This window comes from Canis lupus, chromosome 32 (assembly GCF_048164855.1).
Source record: "Canis lupus baileyi chromosome 32, mCanLup2.hap1, whole genome shotgun sequence".
Lineage (NCBI taxonomy): Eukaryota > Metazoa > Chordata > Mammalia > Carnivora > Canidae > Canis > Canis lupus.
Window position 1 is genome coordinate 12041932 of NC_132869.1, and position 23878 is coordinate 12065809.

At 39.8% G+C, this 23878-nt stretch overlaps 1 protein-coding gene across 4 annotated transcripts in view; it reads left to right on the plus strand.

The window, feature by feature from the left end:
• Positions 1 to 23878, plus strand: part of MGA (MAX dimerization protein MGA) — a 173996-nt gene that overhangs the window by 16618 nt on the left and 133500 nt on the right. Inside the window, exon 1 of one of the 4 annotated variants that reach the window (XM_072808579.1) lies at positions 2871 to 2890. The exons of the other annotated variants lie outside the window; for them this stretch is intronic. The gene's annotated coding sequence lies outside the window, so the exon portion shown is untranslated. Of the gene's footprint in view, positions 1 to 2870; positions 2891 to 23878 lie in introns of those variants that run through there. 4 annotated transcript variants of the gene reach the window in all.

A 23878-nucleotide genomic window follows, 5' to 3' on the forward strand; every position in this document is an offset into this window, starting at 1 on the left:
TTTTTTTAATAATTTTTTTTTATTTATTTATGACAGTCACAGAGAGAGAGAGAGAGGCAGAGACACAGGCAGAGGGAGAAGCAGGCTCCATGCACTGGGAGCCCGATGTGGGATTCGATCCTGGGTCTCCAGGATCGCGCCCTGGGCCAAAGGCAGGCGCCAAACCGCTGCGTCACCCAGGGATCCCAAATGCATATATTTTTTAATTGTACTTAATGTGGAGTGTGGTATATAACAAAAGGAGAGTTCTTAAATAAATCAATCATCTTTTAATTTTCCTCCATTTTTGTGGGATGTTTATTAATCTTTCTTTAGTTAACTGACTTATTTTCCCTTATATCCTCTCTTCCCTTTTCTGCCATCTGTTTCTAAGATTCATTACAGTTTGTTTTTTTTTTTTTTTTTACTTTTTTTTTGAGAAAAAGTAATCATGGCATATGTGGCAAAGACCACCAACTATGCAAATTTGCTCTCCCTTTCTTTGGGCATGATTTGTCAGAATCTCCCAGTCTCTATTACAGTTTAATTAGATATGTGACTTATTTTCTCTGGTGGAAGTAGTCGTGACCTCCTTCATGTATTCCAGTTTTGTCAGCCTCCTCTGGCTGCAACATTTGAGACAGCCTCCAAAGCCTGTAGTCAAGATGGCAGAATTACTGTCAGCCTGAGTCCTGGGATGACTCTGCAAGAGAACTGGCTTAATTAATGACCTAAATATTCACTTTCCAGGCTGATATTTTGGGATCTGTTTGTGTAGCCTAGTCTAATAAGTATGCTGCATCCCCAGCTTTGAATAGGATTTATATGAACCTTGAGTATTGATTTAATAAGAATTAAATAATTATATTAGGAAGACTAGGGGATGGGAAGTGTGCACATCTGTAGAGATGTGAAGAGGAAAGAGGGCTAAATTCTAATCTATGATGGGAAGTTAATACTGCCTAAAACTGGAGAAAAGAAAAAAAGTATATAATGGTGTGGAACTATATACCAAAAGATTCAGCCGTAAAAGTTGAAAATTTGCCTCTGGGAATTGGGAAGTTGTTGGAGTAAAGGATCATTATCTTTGGTAATAAGCCATTGTATTTATTCACCTATTTAGTCTCTGTTCATGGATAACTTTGATAAAAACAAAAATGAAATTAAATATAATTGGTAAAGAATAAGAACAAAAAACCCCAGTCAGATTCTGATTCTCCTTTACAAAGCTGATGATAGAGAGCTTACCACTTTTCTTTGTACTGAAATGAAATCTTCCATTCAGAAACTTCCATTCCAGGATCCTCTAGAGCATATGGAATAGTCTATTCGTGCTTCTGTGACAACCTTCAAATGACCCTTTAAGTTATCTTCATAAAAAAGATTATCTTCATAATCCACTCCCACATCTTAAATATTCTAGGCAGTGTTAATGAAAATTGTCTCTGATTTTGAGACTTGTCATTAAATCCTTGCAAATCCTCATGGACTGTTCAGTGGTTCATGACTGTATTAATTAATTAATTAATTAATTAATTAATTATAGTCAGAGAGAGAGAGAGAGAGAGGCAGGCAGAGAGAGAAGCAGGCTCCATGCACCGGGAGCCTGACGTGGGATTCGATCCCAGGTCTCCAGGATCGTGCTCTGGGCCAAAGGCAGGCGCCAAACCGCTGCGCCACCCAGGGATCCCTCATGACTGTTTTTGAATGTCGATTTGTTGGTTCTGCATAGACTTTCAAGGAATTTGAGAAAAGTTTCTCTGGGTGTGGTAGTGCACTATCACATAGTGCAAGCATGCCAGAGGATTCTCTCCTTGCCAGTAGTCAACCAGGGTTCCTGAATAGAACCCCATGTCTCTTGACTCTCACCTTAATGAAAATTCTTTTTATTTTTTATTTTTTTTATTTTATTTTTTAAATTTCTTATTTTATTTTATTTATGATAGGCACACAGTGAGAGAGAGAGAGAGAGGCAGAGACATAGGCAGAGGGAGAAGCAGGCTCCATGCACCGGGAGCCCGACGTGGGATTCGATCCCGGGTCTCCAGGATCGCGCCCTGGGCCAAAGGCAGGCGCTAAACCGCTGCGCCACCCAGGGATCCCCTGAAAATTCTTTTTATATCTGGGGTTTTGCCTGGAGTCCTTGGATATGGCCCTTTTCTTTTCTAGGTTTTATCTATTTATTTGACAGCACATAAGCAAGCTTGATCGCAAATGGGGGGAGGGGCAAAAGGGAAGGGATAGGGCATGTAGACTCCTCATTGAGTGCCTGAGCTGGACTAGGAGCTCGCTCTATCTCAGGACCCTGAGATCATGACCCAAGCTGAAACCAAGAGTCTATGCTCAACTGAGCCACTGGGCACGGCTGGCCCATTTCTTTAGTATATAAGTATGTTATTCCTTTTTTTTTTTTTTTTAAGATTTATTTATTTATTCATGAGAGACACACACACAGAGAGGCAGAGACGTAGGCAGAGAGAGAAGCAGGCTCCATGCAGGGAGCCCGATGCAGGACTTGATCCCGGGACTCCGAGATCACGCCCTGAGCCAAAGGCAGATGCTGAACTGCTGAGCCATCCAGGTGTCCCACCTTTCACATATTTTTGTTTTCCCTGTCCACTTTCACTGGAAGTGCTAATAAGTAGTAGAACATTCGGGATGCCTGGCTCTCTCAGTTGGTAGAGCATGTGACTCTTGATCTTGGAGTTGTGAGTTTAAGCCTCAGGTTGGGTGTAGAGCTTACTTAAAAAAAAAAAAAAATGGTAGTAGAACATTCAAAAGATGGGCAACCAGAGAATAAAAGAAGCAAAACCTCTGGAAATCTATATATTTTATAATTATTCTCCAAATAAGTTAATGATGACTGTATATTTTCTAGGTGCCTTCTTCAGAATTCCTGAAATGATAGCTGGTAAGTATCTGGATAAAAATCAGAAAACTGATCTTTTGGCACTCCCTTCAAGTAGCATTGCAAATCTAAAATATGCATTACAGTCTTACCCCGCTTTTCCAACATTATATTCAAACTCTTTTCAGCTGCCATCAGTCCTTCATTTCCCTGGTTCTTACTGGCTTTTGTATTCATAGGCCAGAGTTTGGCAAATTTTTTTTTCTTTTTTTCTTTTTTTTAAAGATAAGGGATTTTTATTATTTTTATTTTTTATAATTTTTAAAAAATTTTTAAAAATTTATTTATGATAGTCACACAGAGAGAGAGAGAAAGAGAGGCAGAGACACAGACAGAGGGAGAAACAGGTTCCATGCACTGGGAGCCCGACGTGGGATTCGATCCCGGGTCTCCAGGATCGCGCCCTGGGCCAAAGGCAGGCGCCAAACCGCTGTGCCACCCAGGGATCCCGGCAAATTTTTTCTGTAAGGGACTAGATAACAAATATTTTATGCTTTATGGGTTACAGAGTCTGTGCCTCAGCAACTCATCTGTGCTATTGTATTACAGCAGCCATAGATGATAATGAATGAGTGTGGCTGTGTTTTTTTTTTTTAATTTATTTATTTTTATTAGTAATCTGTATACCCACTGTGGGGCTCGAGCTCACCACCCCAAGATTAAGATTTGCAAACTCTACTGACTGAGCCAGCCAGGTTGAATGTGGCTGTTTCAATAAAACTATTTACAAAAACATTAGGCTGAGTAGTTTGATGACCCCTATCATAGACCCATCAACTTTACCATCCATGAGAATAGAATAATAGAAATCTAGGTTGGAGGTCATTTTTTTTTCCAGAATTTTTGGAGGGCTTGCTTCTAACCTCCAATATTCCTTTTGAGAAGTCCCTTGCTGTTCTGATTTCTTGCTTCTTTGTTTCAACCAGTCTTTTTTGTCTGTCTTTGCCCCATCCCCCAACTTTTCTTGGTTCCCACCACTTTTCCTTATCAGTACAACGGGGATTATAATATCTACTTTAGGCTTATTCTGAGAATTAGATAAAGTGCTAAAAACAATGCTTGGCATTATAGTAAGCACTTACTAAATAGTTGTTGCTATTAGTATCAATATAATCATCATCTTGTAAACTGAAATGCTTTTTTCAGTGCTTTTGGCAGTCCATATAACTACTTCCTGCAACTGTGGGGTTCCTGTGGTGTGGAGTTTTGATTTATAGTCAAAGTCTGGGAATGCTTGAGGTATTACCAGAACAATTTAAGGTTAAGGAATAGGAATGGGATAGTCCTGTAGCCCTGAGCCTAAGAAAGATATTAGAGTCACATAGGAATTTGGTTCTAATTTGTATTTTCTGGGTTGGGAAGGAGAGGTCAGAGTACAGAGTACATACACATGTATCTTTCACCACCTAGATGACCACTTATCAGGATTATTATTCATGACTATCAGTCATAGTTTTCCAAGCTGTTAACTGTATTTATATTTTCAAAATGAAAGTTTTTCAGTACTGCAGGTTACTTTGCAGTTTTTTTTTTTTTTTTCCTTAAGAGGAGGAGAGAATGGTAAGCGTGGGGTCGGGGGAAGGAGAGGGAGAGAGAATCTTAAGCAGGCTTCACACCCAGCATAGCCCCCAAGTAGGACTCTATCACATGATCCTGAGATCGTGATGTGAGCTGGACACTTAACCGACTAAGCCACCTAGGTGCCCTTACTTTGCAGTTCTATTAAAGTGTTATAAATGCCTTTTTATTTTAAATAGTTCCATTTCTTGCAACCAGCATTTTGTATCGCCTCTGAGAATTTAAGATAATCAGATTAATGGAGGTAGCCAGTATTGGTGCCATTTGAAATAGTAGATTTTAAAAGAACAGATTTTTCCAGGTTGAAATATTTTTATGTTGTAGCATACTTTGTTTCCTAAAATTCTCCTTAATTTGGGGTGTGTTTGTTTTGAGGATACTGCATTTAGAGTGGCTTACTACTAAAGATGTGGACAGGAGCAGACCTTCAGATCTTCTACATTTAAAAAAAATTTTTTATTTATTTATTCATAGAGACATACACACACACACACACACACACACAGAGGCAGAGACACAGGCAGAGGGAGAAGCAGGCTCCATGCAGAGAGCCTGACGTGGGACTCGATCCAGGGTCTCCAGGATCACGCCCTGGGCTGCAGGCGGCGCTAAACCGCTGCGCCACCAGGGCTGCCCAGATCTTCTACATTGTATGGGAAATAGGGAATTATAAAGTTGTCTTTACTTATTTATTTTTTCTTAAAAGATTTTATTTATTTATTCATGAGAGACAGAGAGAGAGACAGGCAGAGGGAGAAGCAGGCTCCATGCAAGGAGCCTGACATGGGACTCGATCCCAGGACTCCAGGATAATGCCCTCGGCCAAAGGCAGGCGCCAAACCTCTGAGCCACCCAGGGATCCCCCTGTCTTTACTTATTTAAACATTTTTATTTTTGATGAGCCTAAAGTTATGAGATACATTTGCCTTGCTTCAGCTGGTTATTTTACTAGTGTTTGGTCCAATAGTGTGAGAAATTCATTCTCACTGGTAAAATAACCACCTTTTAAGGGGTATCTACTTATATATTAGGCATTGTGTTAAGCACCATTATCTAATTTAATCTAAGTGGTTGGTCTCTTCTTCCTGACCTTGATTTTCTTATATTCTTAATATAGCAGCTAGAGGTGCTGTTAAATCAGAGATACTGTTAAGGTTCTTTGTTGACCCGATCCCCCCCCATAACTTCTCTGACCTCATCTTTTACCACTTACCCTCCACTCTGTGCCCCAGCTCTTTAGCCTCATTGTTTTTCCTTGATCATGCCCTTTCATTTCTGATTTCTTCTGTATGGTACTGCATGGCTGTTTCCTCAATTCTATGTCTTGATTCAAATTTTGATTTTTTTCTTTTCCCCCTTCTCTCTGCCTTATTTAGTTTTCTGTCTCCTCTCTCACTAGATACCATATATTGTATATTTATTTTGCTTGTTTGATGGTTCCCTTACTAAATTTAAGTACCATGGGCAGAGATTTTTGTCTGTTTTGTTCACTGCTATCTCCACGTTCATAGAACAATGCTGGTGTACAGAATAAGCGCTCAGGAAATGTTTGCTGAATGAGTGAATAAATTGCTGGAATACTGTGACACGGGCATTGTTAACTGCCTTCAGTCTGCAGATGATGAAACTGAAGGCCAGATAGGTTAAATAAATTGCATAAGGTCACATAGCTCTTAACCATCCTGTTGAATGGCTTTATTTCTATTATATCTCACCATGCCTTTGCTCAGTCATAGACATGATTTTTGTGTGATTATCATGTACTATTCAAGCTTCTATGCTTTCCCTCATGTTATTTCCTCAGAGGGAGTATTCTTTCTTGCCCCCTACTTAGGTAGAACTTTGCAGGAGAAATGTGATGTAGAAGAGTCAAGGATATAAAGTTTGGGGAGATGGAGGGATGAATACTGTGAGCTAAAGTCTTATGGTGGGAAATGCATGTATCTTCAGGGAGCAGTTTGGTTAGAATGAGGTTTTATTTAGGGGTATGATAGAAGGTTAAGTTAGAGGGAGAGGATTATAGCCTTGTTACAGGGAGCTGTGAGCTTCTGACTAAGAAACTGGTGTTTTTATCTTGTTGCCCCTCAAAGGTTTTTGAGCAGAAGAGTGATAATGTATAACACTGCTTTTATAAAAATGTTTGATTTTGCTGTGGTGATGAGAATGGGTTTGAGTGGGAAGAGACTAAAATTAGGAAGGAAATTTAGAAGATTTAGAATGATATAGCCCTGAAGTGAGGCAATAAGGGCCGAAATTGAGAAGTTAAAGTACAAATTAAAGCACAGAAATCAGATACTTAAAATATGGCTTATAAGATCCAAACTCCTTACTGTGGCCTGCAACATGCTAGGTGATCTCACCTTTGCCTTTCTCTGCAACCTTACCTCTTGCCATTCTTCCTTTCATTTTCTAAGCTGTAGCAACACAAGCTGATTTTTTTCTTTGAATGGGCTGTTTGTGTTGACTTTAATGCCTTTTCCACTTACCTTCTCTTAGCCTAGACTGTTCTTCTCCAAGTCTGTACTGAGCTACTCAGATACCCCCCCCCCCCGAGCATATTCATTCATTCATTCATTCATTCATTCATTCATTCATTCGTTAGCATATTCTTTTAAATGAATCTCATATGGTAGTTGATTTTTCCCTGGGCAGCTTTTAATTTTAGTTTCAGGCAGGCAAATACAATGAAGAAATACGATATTGACTTTGTTTTTCTGTATGACTTGAAGGTAGCACAGTATGAGCCCATGAAAGTGAGTTGGACGGCTGTCCAGTTCAACTGAAAATTAAAAAACTGTGTATGTACCTGAAGCTGAAATTCTGTTTTCTATAATACTTTTTCTCTGGGTCATGGAGAGACTTATAAGGTAATCACATATAAGAAGTATTATAACCAGGAAAAAGCAAATGCCCTGGGGTGTCTAATTTCAGTGAATATTTTTTTCAGCAAAGATGATTTGTCAAATGTATAATTAAATGCAGTTTAATACTTTTATGAGTTTTTCACATTTATTTTTTTCTTATAGTCATCAGACAGCGTTGATTCAGAAAATGTAAGCATGATATTATTTAATTCTGTATACTTCCTAGTGTTATTCTTGGTTTTGTTCAATTTTTTCATAACTCTTTTCTGAGATTTTTGATTGAGGGAGAACCATATTAACTTTTTTTTTGTTAATTTCATTTTTTTTAAATTTCATTTTTTGAAACATAGGTAATGTATGGTAAAAAAAATTTATAAGAGATTATAGATTAGAAAAGGAAATTTCCGGGATCCCTGGGTGGCGCAGCGGTTTGGTGCCTGCCTTTGGCCCAGGGCGCGATCCTGGAGACCCGGGATCGAATCCCACGTCGGGCTCTCGGTGCATGGAGCCTGCTTCTCCCTCTGCCTATGTCCCTGCCTCTCTCTCTCTCTGTGACTGTCATAAATAAATAAAAATGTTCAAAAAAAATTAAAAAAAAAAAAGAAAAGGAAATTTCCTTTCATGGTATCTTTTCTGTTCTTCCTTTTCTGCTCTTCCTTCTTCCCTCTAGATACCGCATGGTATCTATCCTGCTCTTCCGTCTTCCCTCCAGTCTTTTTCCTCTTCACCAGTACTGCTGTTAATAACTCGGAATGCACCTTAATTTTTTTTTTTTTTTAAAGAGAGAGAGGTTCGGGGGAGGATAGAGGGAGGGAGAGAGAATTGTAAGCAGGCTCCATGCCCAGCATGACCCTGACAGGGGCTCAGTTTCAAGACCCTGAGATCATGACCTGAGCCCACATCAAGAGTTGGGCACTTAACTGACTGTGCTCCCCCCCCTTAAAAAAATTGTGGTAAAATACACATAGCATAAAATATACCATCTTAACCATTTTTTTAAAATTTATTTTTTATATAAGTTTATTATTGTTACTTAAAATATATTCTTATTGAAGTATAGTTGACACACAGTGTTACTAGTTTCAAGTATACAGCATAGTGATTCAGCAGTTCAATACCTTATTCAATGGTGAACATCTTAATCATTTTTAAATGTTCAGTGGTATTAAATACATTCACATTGTGAAATCATCATTACAATCCATTCCCCATAATTCTTGTCATCTTGTAAAACTGAAACTCTATGGTTCTTTCTTTTTTAAAAGATTTTATTTATTCATGAGAGACACAGAGAAAGGCAGAGACACAGGCAGAGGGAGAAGCAGACTCCACTCAGGGAGCCTGACATGGGACTCGATCTTGGGTCTCCAGGAGAAGGCCTTGGGCCGAAGGTGGCACTAAACCCCTGAGCTACCCGGGCTGCCCGAAACTCTATGGTTATTATAAAAATAATCCCCTTGCCTGAATCTGGCAACCACCACCACCACCATTATACTTTGTCTTTCTGATGAACTGCCTCTTTTTTTATATATTTAATTCCCATTTAGTGTCTGGAGTCTTTCTCTTCTGTATATTTATCTGTGCATCAATACTGCATACCATTTCAGATTCCTATTTTATAGTTTTGGAGAGCAGATGGAGAAAGCTCCCCTACTCTTTTTTCTTCTTTTAAAGATGTGTTTGTGTTAGAGAATGACTTTTTTTAAAAAAATTATTTATTCATGACAGACACAGAGAAAGAGGCAGAGACATAGGCAGAGAGAGAAGCAGGTTCCATGCAGGGAGCCCAATGTGGGACTCGATCCCAGGATTCCAGGATCACGCTCTGGGCCCAAGGCAGACGCTACTCTATGGCTGAGCCACCCAGGCATCCCTACTCTTTGTTTTTTAAGATTTATTTATTTATTTATTTATTTATTTATTTATTTATTTATTTATTTAATTTTAGTGCAAGGGGAGGGGCAGAGTAAGGGGGAGAGAGACTCTAAGCTGACTTCCCGCTGAGCATGGAGCCTGATGTGGAGCATGATTCCAGAACCCTGAGATCATGACCTGAGCCAAAATCAAGAGTCAGATGCTCATCTGATTGAGCTATCCAGGTGCCCCATCCCCTGCTGTGTTTTTTTAAAAGTTTTATTGGATATTCTCATTTTGATTTCTAGTTAGGTTTTAGAATTAGATTACTAAGTTTCAGAAAATGTTCTTTTATTTATTTTTTTAAGATTTTTATTTATTTATGAGAAACCCAGAGAGAGAGAGAGAGAGAGAGAGAGAGAGAGGCAGAGACACAGGCAGAGGGAGAAGCAGGCTCCATGCCGGGAGCCCAACGTAGGACTTGATCCCAGGTCTCCAGGATCACTCCCTGGGCTGAAGGCAGCGCTAAACCGCTGAGCCGCCCAGGCTGCCCAGTTTCAGAAAATGTTCTGTTGTGATTTTGATTAGAATTGTTTTGGATTTATAAAATAATTTGAGGACAATTGGATATCTTCACATTGAATCTACCATCCTAGAATATGAGATAGTTATTTATTCTTTTCTGTTTTTATCATTTTTAGAAATTTATTTTCTTCATATTGGTCTCACCTGTTTCTTAGTAGTTAATTAAAACTAATTTCGTTTGGTTATTTTTACTTCTGTGAAGCTCTCAGAATAAATACCCAAAATTGTTTTCATGACTAGATATGATAGACTTTAAATAACTCATTTTGCTTTGTCCCCTTTTACCTTTTTGGGTTGATGGTACAGTAGAGGCTATTTTTCCAATTTTATTTATTTATTTTATTATTTTTTAAATATGTTATTTATTTATTTATTTATTCGTGAGAGACACACAGAAAGAGAGGCAGAGACATAGGCAGAGGCAGAGGGAGAAGCAGGCTCCATGCAGGAAGCCCGATGTGGGTCTCGAACCCGGGTCTCCAGGATCACACCCTGGGCTGAAGGCAGACGCCCAACCGCTGAGCCACTGAGGCGTCCCAATTTAAAACAAAAATTTTTTTGTAGAGTAAGAGCGTGCACACATGTGCGTTTTTGAGGTAGGGAGGTGCAGAGGGAGATGGGAGAGAATCTTAAACAAACACCCAGTGTGGAGCCGGATAGTCAATCCCATGACCCTGAGGTTATGACCTGCACTAAAATCAAGAGTTGGAAGCTTAATTTACTGTTAAGGCACACTTGCATATACATTTACCCTTGAGCAACATGGGTTTGAACTGTGTGTGAGTTCACTTACGTGCAAATTTTTTTCAATAAATGCAGTATAGTACTGTAAATGTATTTTCTCATAATTTTCATAACATTTTCTTTTTGTAGCTTGCTTTGTGGTAAGAATACAATATATGATACATGTAATATACAAACACGTGTTAATTAACTGTTTATGTTACTGCTAAAGCTTCCTGTCAGTAGTAGGCTATTTGTAAAGGTTTTGGGGAGTCAAAAATTATATGTGGATTTTTGACTGCATGGGGTTTGGCACCCTTATCCCCTGCATTGTACAAGGGCCAACTGTATTTTATTACTAAAAGTAAAATTGTTAGAGGTCTGATTAGAAGGGGGGATTGTTAAAAAACAAGATCACAAATAGGGCCAAAAGACAGTCACTTATGCTAACCTGCATGGAGAGTTATCTTAATCCAGTTTTGGCTCTTCCAGAAATGGAATCTTAAACCAATCAGGAATCACCTGATCAGCACTAGTTAGATAATCTGCCTGATAAACCCTTGCCATCCCTGAATACAGTGACCTTACCATAACCACTTTTTTGCGTAGTATAACTTTCTTCATTCCTCTCCCTTCTCCCTGTAAAAGTCTTTCATTTTGTATACCTCCTTGGAGCTCCTTTCTATTTGCTACATTGGATGCTGCCTGATTGATGAGTTTTTTAAAAATATTTAATTTATTTATTCATAAGAGACACAGAAAGAGAGAGGGGCAGAGACACAGGCAGAGGGAGAAGCAAGCTCCATGCAGGGAGCCTGATGTGGGACTCGATCCTGAGATTCCAGGATCACGCCCTGGGCCAAAGGGAGGCAACAAACTACTGAGCCACCCAGGATCCCCGATTGATGAATTGTTAAAGTTGATAAGATCATTAAAATTGAAATACATAAATAAAATAGAGTTGTTAGATTTGCTTTCTTCTTAAGCACTTAACTCTCAGATGGAGAGAAAAAATAGACAAACTGCTTTATCAGTGGGATTTTATGTATTTAAAAGCAAAGCAGTTGGCTTTTATTTTTTTTTATTTTTTATTTTTTATTATTATTATTTTTTAAAGCAGTTGGCTTTTATTATATACTTGGTAACATAAGACAGCTCCTTTTTACATAGTTCAGAGTCTGGCAACACTTGAATACTAGATGTACTGGAAAGAAACCTTATATAGGTTTCTATTTCTTAGAAATATGCACTATTTTAACTTATTGAATACCTACTTTGTGTAGATCCCTGTGTCAATTCTGAAAAATACGGAGACTGAATTTTTGCTCTCCAGGAGTTTGCCAGCTGTAGAATGGGCCATGACCCAAGGCACTATATGACAAGGCCCTTGCATGTTGGAGAAACTTGACTGAAGAAAAAAAAATTACTAACATTTGAATAGTCTGATGAAGAAGGTATAATTTAAGTTGGACCTTAAGAGATGAATGGGATTTTTCTTTGTGCTGGCTATGCACATAACATTTTATGTATATTTTTTTCATTTAATCTTTTATAGTAACCCTATGAGACAAAGTTACCATTCCTGTTGTAGAAATGAGGAAACTGGAGATTAGAGTTTATGTCTTCATGGAGTCTGTATATATGTATGAAAATCATAAAAAAATGATCTGGAAAGTGGTGTATGGGTGGCTTAGTCAAGCATCAGACTCTTGGTTTTGGCTGAGGTTATGATCTCAGCATTGTGGAATGGGGTCCTGTGTTGTCTAACTCAGTGCCGAGTGGGGAGTGTGCTTCAGTTTCTCTCCCTTTCCCTCCTTTTTTGTTACCCCAGTCCACGCAAGTGTGCATGTGTGTAGTCCTCTCTAAAATAAATACAGTCGGGGATCCCTGGGTGGCGCAGCGGTTTGGCGCCTGCCTTTGGCCCAGGGCGCGATCCTGGAGACCCGGGATCGAATCCCACATCAGGCTCCCGGTGCATGGAGCCTGCTTCTCCCTCTGCCTATGTCTCTGCCTCTCTCTCTCTCTCTCTGTGACTATCATAAATAAATAAAAATTAAAAAAAAAATAAAATAAATACAATCTTTTCTTTTTTTTTAAATTTTTAAAATTTATTTATGATAGTCACAGAGAGAGAGAGAGGGGCAGAGACACAGGCAGAGGGACAAGCAGGCTCCATGCACCGGGAGCCCGACGTGGGATTCGATCCCGGGTCTCCAGGATCGCGCCCTGGGCCAAAGACAGATGCCAAACCACTGCGCCACCCAGGGATCCCTTTTCTTTTTTTTAAAGATTGTATTGGGATCCCTGGGTGGCGCAGCGGTTGGCGCCTGCCTTTGACCCAGGGCGCGATCCTGGAGACCCGGGATCGAATCCCACGTCGGGCTCCCGGTGCATGGAGCCTGCTTCTCCCTCTGCCTATGTCTCTGCCTCTCTCTCTGTGACTATCAAGGATTTAAAAAAAAAAAAAAAGATTGTATTTATTTATTCATGAGAGACACACAGAGAGAGAGGCAGAGACAGGCAAAGGGAGAAGCAGGCTCCACTTGGAGCCCGATGCGGGACTCAATCCTGGGTCTCTAGGATCACACCTTGGGCAGGAGGTGGCGCGAAACCACTGGGCCACTGGGGCTGCCCTAAAATAAAAACAATCTTAAAAAAGAATAAGAATTAAAAAATACAAGGGCACACCTGGGTGGCTTAGTTGGAGCATGCGACTCTTGATCTCGGGGTTGAGTTTGAGCTCCACGTTAGGTGTAGAGATTACTTTAAAAAAAAAAAAAAGTCTGGGGATCCCTGGGTGGCTCAGCGGTTTAGAGCCTGCCTTTGGCCCAGGGCGCGATCCTGGAGTCCCGGGATCGAGTCCCACGTCAGGCTCCCAGCATGGAGCCTGCTTCTCCCTCCTCCTGTGTCTCTGTGCCTCTCTCTCTCTCTCTCATAAATAAATAAATCATATAAAAAAAAAAGTCTTGGGATGCCTGGGTACCTCAGTTGATTAAACGTCTTCTTTTGGCTTGGGTCATGGTCTCAGGGGCCTGGGATCAAGCTCCATGTGGAGTTCCCTGCTCAGCAGGGAGTCTGGTTCTCCCTTTGCTCCTCCCCTTGCTCATGTGTTCTCTCTCTCAAATAAATAAAATCTTAAAAAAAAAAGTTTAAAAATAGATGGTATTTATTGGGAAAAAACATGAAATCACCAGTTATTGAGTTTACATTAGCTTGTCCTGGTGGAAAAATAGTTTTCTAACATGATTATTATATCCACAAAGGGTATAGCGTTGTTTTGGATACCAGCACTGTAAAAGTTAAGGAAAAATGTTATAGAAAATGCTCAAGGGGCACTTGGGTGGCTCAGTAGTTGAGCGGCTGCCTTTAGCTCAGGTCATGATCCTAGGTCCTGGGATTGAGTTCTGCATCAGGCTCCCCACAGGGAGCCTACTTCTCCCTCTGCCTATGTCTGCTTCTCTCTCTGTTTCTCATGAATAAATGAAATCTTTTAAAAACAACAGCAACAACAACTCAAGATTTTATTTGGAAGGTTGGAAGTACAGAGAGTATGATTCTTATTTTTTTATTTCAAAGTGCAAAGTATTTTCTTTTCCCCTACTTATGGGATGTGACATATATTCATAATGGTGGTGACAAGGCAGTTCTAGTTTTGCTTTCCCAGCACTGTGTTCAAAGTCACATAGTTAACTAGTGGTGCAGGAAGGATTTGAACTCAGACCATTTTGGTTCAAAGTTCTAGAACTCAGTAACTGTGCTATTAAAAATAGACAGGGATACCCAGGTGGCTCAATGGTAGAACATCTGCCCGGATCCTGGGATCGAGTTCCACATTAGGCTCCCTGCAGGGAGTTTGTTTCTCCCTCTGCCTATGTCTTTGCCTCTCTTTGTTTCTCTCATGAATAAATAAATAAAATCTTAAAAAAATAAAATAAAAATGGAGAAACAAATTCTAAAGGGAGAAGCAGAGTTTTACATAGGAAGGTCAGTATAAAGTATGTTCATGGTATAGTAGTAAACCAGTGGGATTGAGGGGAATATTTATGGCAGGAAATGATGGTAAATAGAAGATGAAGGAGCTCTTTGAGACCACAGTGTGGATTATCTTGAAAATCAGGACTATGAATGGACATGAGGATAGATGAAAATAATTCATGTCTTTTATAAACCTTGTACTAAAATAAAACTTCAGATACATAAAGGATCATTCTTTGAGATTAGTGAGTAAACTTGCAGCATTACGATTTATTCGTTCTTTATAGAGATTTTTTTGTTTTTGTTTTGAGAGAGAGGAGGAGAGTGCAAGTGGGCTTTGGAGGGAGAGGATGAGAAAGAATCTTAAGCAGGCTTGATCTCATGACCTGAGCCAAAATCAAGAGTTGGGAGCTTAAGTGACAGAGCCACCCACAGGCTCCTACAAAGGTTATTTAGCCTTAGCTAATCCTCATAATATACTGGGTTATTTTCAAAGGAGAGGATAAGGTCCTATCTTAGCTATTCTACTCAAATTTTACCTATGATGTTTGTTTGAGAATGTTACCACCACTTTTTATTGTAAATATGCATAACATGAAATTTACCCATTTAACCATTTTTAATAGTACATAATAGTACAAAAAACATTTACATTGTTGTGCATCACTATCATCTGTCTCCAGAACTTTTTCATCTGTCCAAACTGAAACTCTGTACCCATGAAGCACAAATTTTCCATTCTCTTTTTCTCTAGGCCCTGGTAATTACCATTCTACTTTCTGTGTCTATAAATTTGACTTCACTAGGTACCTCATATAAGTTGATTCATATAAAATATTTATCCTGGGAAGCCTAGGAGGCTCAGCGATTAAGTTTCTGCCTTTGGCTCAGGTCGTGATCCTGGAGTCCTGGGATTGAGTCCCACATTGAGCTCCCTGCATGGAGCCTGCTTCTCCCTCTGCCTATGTCTCTGCCTCTCTTTTTCTGTGTGTCTCATGAATAAATAAAATCTTCAAAAAAATATTTGTCCTTTTGTGTGTAGTTTATTTTACTTGGCATAATATTTTTAGGTTCATCCATAGTATAGCATGTGTTAGAATTTGCTTCCTTTTTGAAGCTGAATAATATCCCATTGTATGTATATATCATATCTGCATTCATCTGTCTTTGGTTGCTTATTTGACTCATTGGTGGTTTAATGTCATATTGTTTAGCCTCTACGCGTTGGTGTTCTTCCCATTTTTTTCTTGTGATTTCTATTTTCATACCACTGTGGTTGGAAAAAATGAATGCTCAGATATCAGTTTTCTTAAATATATTGAGGCTTGTTTTGTGGCCTAGTGTGTGATTTGTTTTGGAGAATGTTCCATATACACTCGAATGTATAGAAAATCTGACCTGTCTGGTCTAATGTGTCATTTAAAGACATTGTGCCCTTACTGATTTTCTACTTAGATGATCTGTCCATTGATCTAAGTGGGATGTTAATTAAAGTCCCCTACTATTATTGTATTACCATCAGTTTCTCTATGTCTGTTGTATTTGCATTATTTATTTAGTTGCTCTTATGTTGGGTGTAGTTATTTACAATTTTTTAAAAGATTTTATTTATTTATTCACGAGAGACACAGAAGCAGAGGCAGAAGCAAGCTCCATGCAGGGAGCCCGATGTGGGACTTGATCCCTGGCACCCAGGATGACGACCTGAGCCAAAGGCAGATGGTCAACCACTGAGCCACTCAGGTGTCCCTACTTATTTACAATTTTTATATCCTCTTGTTGGATTGATCCCTTTATCATTATGTAATGCCCTTCTTTGTCTCTTGTTACAGCCTTTGTTTCAGTCTGTCTGATTTAAGTATTGCTACCCTATTCGTTAATCTATGGATGGAAACTTAATGTTACTTCCGTATCTCGGCTGTTGTACTTAATGCTGCAATAAACAGGATTACGTACACCTTGTTGGATTAGTGTCTTTGTTTTCTTTGCGTGAATACTCTGTAGTGGAATTGGTGGGTCATATGGTATTTGTTTTTGAATTTTTGAGGAACCTCTGTACTGTTTTCCATAGCGGCTACTCCAGTTTACATTTCTGTCACCAGTCCAGAAGGGTTCCTTTTTTTCTATATCCTCACCAGCACTGGTTGTTGCTTGTCTTTTTGAGAGTATTTGATACTTTTCGATTCTGACTGGTATGAGATGATTGTTCATTGTGGTTTTGATTTGCATTTCCCTGATAAGTGACTTGAACATCTTTTCATGTGTCAGTGGGCCATCAGTATTTCTTTGGAAAAATGTCTGTTTAAGTCCTCTGCCCATTTTGTAGTTTGTAGTAAGTGGTGGTGGTTGTTTTGGTGGTGTTTGAGTTCTTTACATATTTTGGATATTAGCTCCTTATCAGATATATCATTTGCACATATCTTCTCCCATTCTGTTTTGTTGATAGTTTTCTTCTCCGTGTGAAAGCTTTTTGTTCAGTGTATCTAGTCCCAATAGTTTAGTTTTGCTTTTGTTTCCCTTGCCTGAGGAGACAGATCAGAAAATACTGCTAAGGCTGATATCCAAGAGATTACTGCCTGTATTTTCTTTTAGGAGTTTTAGGGTTTCATGCTTTACCTTTAGGTCTTTAATTCATTTTTTAAAAAAGGATTGATTGGGATGCCTGGGTGGCTCAGCAGTTAAGTGCTTCTGCCTTCAGCTCAGGGCGTAATCCTGGGGTACTGGAATCAAATCCTCCTGCATTGGACTTCCTGCATGGAGCCCGCCACTCCCTCTGCCTCTCTCTTTCTGTATCTCTCATGAATAAATAAATAAAATCTTAAAAAAAAATAAACTAAAAAAAAAAGATTCTTTTATTTGGAGAGAGTGAGTGAGCAGAGGGAGGGGCAGAGGAAGAGGAAGAGAATCTCAAGCAGACTCCCTGCTGAGCACAGAGCTTGATCTCATGACCCTGAGATCATGACCTAAGCCGAAATCAAGAGTTGGATGCTTAATCAGCTGAGCTGCCGAGGCACCCTGACTTTAATCCATTTTGAGCTTATTTTTATGTATGGTGTAAGAAAGTGGCCCAGTGCCATTCTTTTCCATGTAGCCAGCCATGCAGTTTTCCCAACACCATTCATTGGAGAGACTGTCTTTTCTCATTGTATGTTCTTGCCTCCTTTCTGGTAGATTAATTGACCATATAATTGTGGGTTTATTTCTGGGTTCTCTATTCTGTTCCATTGATCTATGGGTTCTGTTTTGGTGCCAGTAACGGTATTTTGATTTGAAGCTTTGTATTATAGTTATTTGAAATCTGGGATTGTGATGCCTCCAGCTTTGTTTTTCTTTCTTGATTGCTTTGACTACCTGGGGTCTTTCGTGGTTCTATACAAGTTTTAGGATTATTCTGGTTCTATGGAAAGTCTTACTGATATTTTGATAGGGATTGCATTGAGTCTGTAGATTGCTTTAGGTAGTGTGGACATTTTAACAGTATTCTTCCAATCCATGGACATATGTACCACCACTTTTTATTTTTTATTTATTTATTTTTAAAGATTTTATTTATTTATTCATGAGAGATAAAGAGAGAGAGAGGCAGAGACATAGGCAGCGGGAGAAGCAAGCTCCATGCAGGGAGCCCGATGTGGGACTCCATCCCCGGGGACTCCAGGATAATGCCCTGGGCTGAAGGCAGGCACTCAACTGCTGAGCCACCCACGGATCTCCATACCACCACTTTTTAAATCTAGTAAATCTCTCAGTTGTCCTTTGGGTTTAAGCAAAAGCTCTTGATAATTCATCACTACCACTTACTTAATTTATCACCTGTTGATATAAATTGTGTAGGAAGGACCTTGTTATTAGGAGATTGACATTAACTATTAAGTTATAATATGGGGAATCACTTAGTTGGGGATGACTGGCTCTAATTTTTCATACAGATTTTTTTTTTTTCTGATATGACCACTATTATAAGTTATCCAAATGTTGCATATCTCCATCTGGAAGATGGAAATAATCATTTTATTTCTGTTCCTTGTTTTTTTTGGGCTGCTAGGAGCTATTTCTATTATATTTTCTAGTTTTGATTAAGGATGTACTTAATAATGGCCAACCTTGTATTTAACCTTTTACTTCTGTCTTTCTCCAGTTCATTGATGCAGATAAATTTTAATTTTTAAGATTTTATTTATTCATTAGAGAGAGAGAGGCAGAGACATAGGCAGAGGGAGAAGAAGCAGGCTCCCTGTGGGGAGCCTGATGCAGGACTCGATCCCTGGACCGTGGGATCACGACCTGAGCCAAAGGCTGACATTCAATCACTGAGCCACCCAGGCACCCTGAATTGTAATGTTCTTAATGGAAACCCAGCTCACTTTAGCAATCCTGTAATCTCATGGTCACTCGGAATGTAAATATTTTCCATTGTAGCTTACCTGATAAAAAGAGGAATGAAGTAAATAATACTTTTGCATAAGATAGAATATTAAAGTTTGTTTTTTTAAAAAATATTTGAGAGGGTGATTATGAGTGGGGTTGGGGGGGGGCATAGGGAGAAAGCAGGCATCAGCTGAGCAGGGACCCTGAGATCATGACCTGAGCAGAATGCAGACACTTAACCAACTGAGCCACCCAGTTGCCCCAGAATATTGAAGTTTCAATTTTTCTCTAAAAGAAATACATCATAAATATCTCTAGAAACATGAAAACTCAAAGCAGTGGATACTAAAAGAAAAGCACTAAATGTGTTAATAGGCAAATTTTTAACCTAAGTACAGAGTCCTCTTAAGGGTTGCTAAAGAGGTCTGTTGATCTGAGTAATTATAATTATGTACCTCCTGAGGATGTGTGTAATGACATTTTGTATCACTTTTTAGAATTAGCTAGAAAGAGTTGGTGTGTTCATTGCAGCATTTCTTCTAGCTTTCTGACTGTTGGTTTAAGTGACAGGCATAAATTATTAGCTTAGTTTACAAACTTCAAAATGGCAATCTAGATGATAAGGAGGTGAACTTAACGGACTTTTTCATTTTTCTATACTTTATAGAATCTGGCACTTAGCATTTAGGAAACATTTATGAAGTGAAAGAATGTAAATAGACAATTGCTTTCAAACATTTACTCAAGTACAATGGGCTGTTCATTTTGGGGACCCCCCGCCCCCCACTGAGCCCAGCCATTTAATTAGTGCCTTCCTCTGTTCTAATCACTTAAACATTTTTCTAAATGACAAAATTTGTTTACATATTTTGTTGTTGTGTCCTTTACTAGTCCCCTTGTCCCTTCTTCTTCTTTCTTTAGACTTCATTGTCATCTTTTTCCTTTTTATTTGTTTGTTTATTTATTTTAAGATGTTATTTATTCTTGAGAGAGGCAGAGGCATAGGCAGAGGGAGAAGCAGGCTCCTTGCAGGGAGCCTGATGCAGGACTCCATCCCCAGACCCTGGAATACTCCCTGAGCTGAAGGCAGATGCTCAGCCGCTGAGCAACCCAGGTGTCCCATCTTTTTCCTTTTTAAGAGAGATTTTACCGTTGATTTAGAGGAGATTAGGGAGACAAAGCATATCTGATGAGTCTATTTAGTTTTATTCAGTTAACAGTTTATTATAAACGTTTTTCCAGTTAATTAACATTTTTCTTTTTTTTTTTTTTAAGATTTTTAAAATTCATTTATTCATAGAGACACACACAGAGAGAGAGAGGCAGAGACACAGGCAGAGGGAGAAGCAGGCTTCACGCAGGGAGTCCGACGCGGGACACTATCGGGGTCTCCAGGATCACACCCCAGGCCACAGGCTGCCCTAATTAACATTCTTCTAAATTGAGAAAACATAACCTTAAACTTTTACTGGCCCCTATTGTTGGAAACTGGGTGTTATTAATGTTTAAAGAGACCGGAGGGCAGCCCAGGTGGTTCAGTGGTTTAGTGCTGCCTTCAGCCCAGGGCCTAATCCTGGACCCCCGGGGTTGAGTCCCACGTCAGACTCCCTGCATGGAGCCTGCTTCTCCCTCTGTCTATGTCTCTGCCTCTCTCTCTCTCTCTCTCTCTCTTTCTCTCTCTGTGTCTCTCATGAATAAATAAATAAAATCTTAAAAAAAAGAACAGGATAAAAATATTGACGCATAAAACATTTTCTAGGTTTCAAGGTGTTTTCTTAGGAGCAATACTTTGATTTAGCTTCTGGGGCAGAAGATATGAAAATTTAAAAATCTATTATAAAAGTTATACACGTTCATTGTAGAACATTTGAAGAATGTAGGAATTTATAAAAAAGAAAATTAAAGTCAGCTTTAATCCCAAAATGCTGCTATAATGCTGCTTTAACATTTTGGTTTTTTTCTTTTTCTGGAGATCTATATTATCTATCTGTATATCTTACACTTTTAAAAACCGGTTGAGGTTTGTGTTTGGGCTCTTTCCAGAGGTGGTTCTGTTTTATTTTAACATGAGCAAAGTATGTCAGTTCACTGCATACTTGACAGGATTAAACATCATGCATTTTTCCATCATTCAATAAATGTATGTTTATTTAGAGTGAAATTCTTGTTCAATGTCTTCAATTAATCTCCTTCATTTTTTCTTAAATTCAATTAGGCTTTTGTCCCCACTGCTTCTCTAGAATTATACTTTTTTTTTTTTTTTAAGATTTTGTTTTTTTTGAGAGGATCAGAGCACAAGTCGGGGGAGGGGCAGAGGCAGAGGCAGAGGCAGAGGCAGAGGCAGAGGCAGAGGGAGAAGCAAACTTCCTGCTGAGCAGGGAGCCCCACGTAAGGCTCCATCCCCAGACCCTGGGATCATGACCTGAGTTGAAGATGGACCCTTAGCCACTTAGATAGACCCATTGAGCCACTAGAATTATACTTTATAACCATTTATCTCCACATTGGTAAATCTAGCAGTCCTTCCTCATTCTACATGATCTCTCAGCAACTGTGCCACTGTAGATTACTTTCTTGTCCTTGAACCAAACCACTTGCCCACTTGGTTCCAGGACATCACATTCTCCTAGGTCTACTCCTGTCTAAGGGTTTGTCCTTCCTGCTGTAATGTTGGAATGCTCCAGGGCTCACAGTGTGGTTATCATCTTAAAAACAAAACAAAACAAAACAAAAAAACAAAACCAAAACTGTTTCCTCAGCTCATTTAGTTTCTTATACTGATGACTTTCAAATTTATATCTTCAGCTTTGGCCTTTTCTGTGAAATCTGGACTCAATTCAGTTATCTACCCAACATCTCTAGTTAGGGATCCCTGGGTGGCGCAGCGGTTTGGCGCCTGCCTTTGGCCCAGGGCACGATCCTGGAGACCCGAGATCGAATCCGACGTCGGGTTCCCGGAGCATGGAGCCTGCTTCTCCCTCTGCCTGTGTCTCTGCCTCTCTCTCTCTCTCTCTCTCTCTCTCTCTCTCTCTCTGTGACTATCATAAATAAATAAAAATTAAAAAAAAATTAAAAAAAAAACCATCTCTAGTTAGATGTCTAATAGATTTTAAATTTGTCCAAAACTGAGCCCTGATCTCCTTTTACTCCCTAATCTCCCAACTCCCCACACATCCTCTTGGAGCGAGCAGTCATATATAGTAGTTAAGCTGTGGTCGGTCACCTTGTCTTACTTATTAATTCCCGATGTGAGTAGCCATAGAAGTGGCTTAGAATTAGAGGACAGGGACGTCTGGGTGGCTCAGTGGTTGAGCATCTGCCTTTGGTTCTTTGGTTTAGGTCATGGTCCTGGGGTTCTGAGATGGAGTCCTGTCCCCTGTCCTGTGTGTCGTGCCTTGTGTGTGTCCACCCCCGCTGCATTGGGCTCCCCACAGGGAGCCTGCTTCTCCCTCTGCCTATGTCTATGTCTTTCTCTCTGTGTCTCTCATGAATAAATAAAATCTTAAAAAAAAATTAGAGGACAGTTAAGCCTTGTGGTTTAGCATACTCAGAAGATATGTGTAGAGATACTCAGGACCCATGTGGACATTAAGTAATTTGATTCCTCTTCCCCCAATTATTTCCTCTGATCTCATTTTTTTTTTAAGACTTTATTTATTTATTCATGAGAGACACAGAGAGAGAGGCAGAGACATAGGCACAGGGAGAAGCAGGCTCCATGCGGGAAGCCCAGTGTGGGACTTGATCCCAGGACTGTGGAATCACGGCCTGAGCCAAAGGCAGATGCTCAACCGCTGAGCCATCCAGGCATCCCCTGATCTCATTTTCAATTCTTATTCTTCTCTATCACTTCTCTTTAGCTTTAATGCTTCCTTGCTATCCCTCAAACACTCTGGGAAAGGTTCTACCTGCAGGCCTTTGCCTGGCATATTCACTCAGATGTGGCTTATTCCCTCACATCTTCCCTTTACTTAAATGTTACCTTTTCATTGAGTCCTTAACCACACTATTTAAACTTATAACCCTTCTCAACACTGCTAATTTCCTTTCCTACATTATTTCCATGGCACTTAGTCACCATATAACATATATATTACATATTTTTTTAAAATTTTTTTTTAAATTTTTATTTATTTATGATAGGCACACAGTGAGAGAGAGAGAGGCAGAGACACAGGCAGAGGGAGAAGCAGGCTCCATGCACCGGGAGCCTGACGTGGGATTTGATCCCGGGTCTCCAGGATCGCGCCCTGGGCCAAAGGCAGGCGCCAAACCGCTGCGCCACACAGGGATCCCTATATATTACATATTTTATTTTATTTGTCTCTTCTTCCCATCCCTAGACTGGAATCCTGTAAAAGCTCCAGAGGGACAGTGATTTAGTTTTTTATTTTTTATTTATTTATGATAGTCACACACAGAGAGAGAGAGAGAGAGAGAGGTAGAGACACAGACAGAGAGAGAAGCAGGCTCCATGCACCGGAAGCCCGATGTGGGACTTGATCCCGGGTCTCCAGGATTGCGCCCTGGGCCAAAGGCAGGTGCCAAACCGCTGCGCCACCCAGGGATCCCCGGGACAGTGATTTAAAAAAAATTATTTATTTATTCATGAGAGACAGAGAGAGAGAGAGAGAGGCAGAGACACAGGTAGTGGGAGAAGCCGGCTCTATGCAGGAAGCCTGACGTGGGACTCGATCCCAGGACCCCAGGATCATACCCCGGGCCGAAGGCAGGTGCCAAACTGCTGAGCCACCCAGGGATCCTGGGACAGTGATTTTTATCTGTTTTGCTCACTGCTGTATCCTCTAGCACCTAGAAGAGTGCCTGACATGTGGTAGGTATGACTATGAGCGTTAAGAACATAGCATAATGTTATTTAAAAGCTAATGCAATAATATTTCACATTCTTCCTTTCCAACTGAGACCTGACTCGTAGCTCTTTCCAACTGAAACCTGACACATAGCTCAAAGCAGGGTGGTGAGAAAAGGAAGGGCCATTCTGCCATCATTGAGGTAGTGACCAGAGGACACACTCTCACCATTA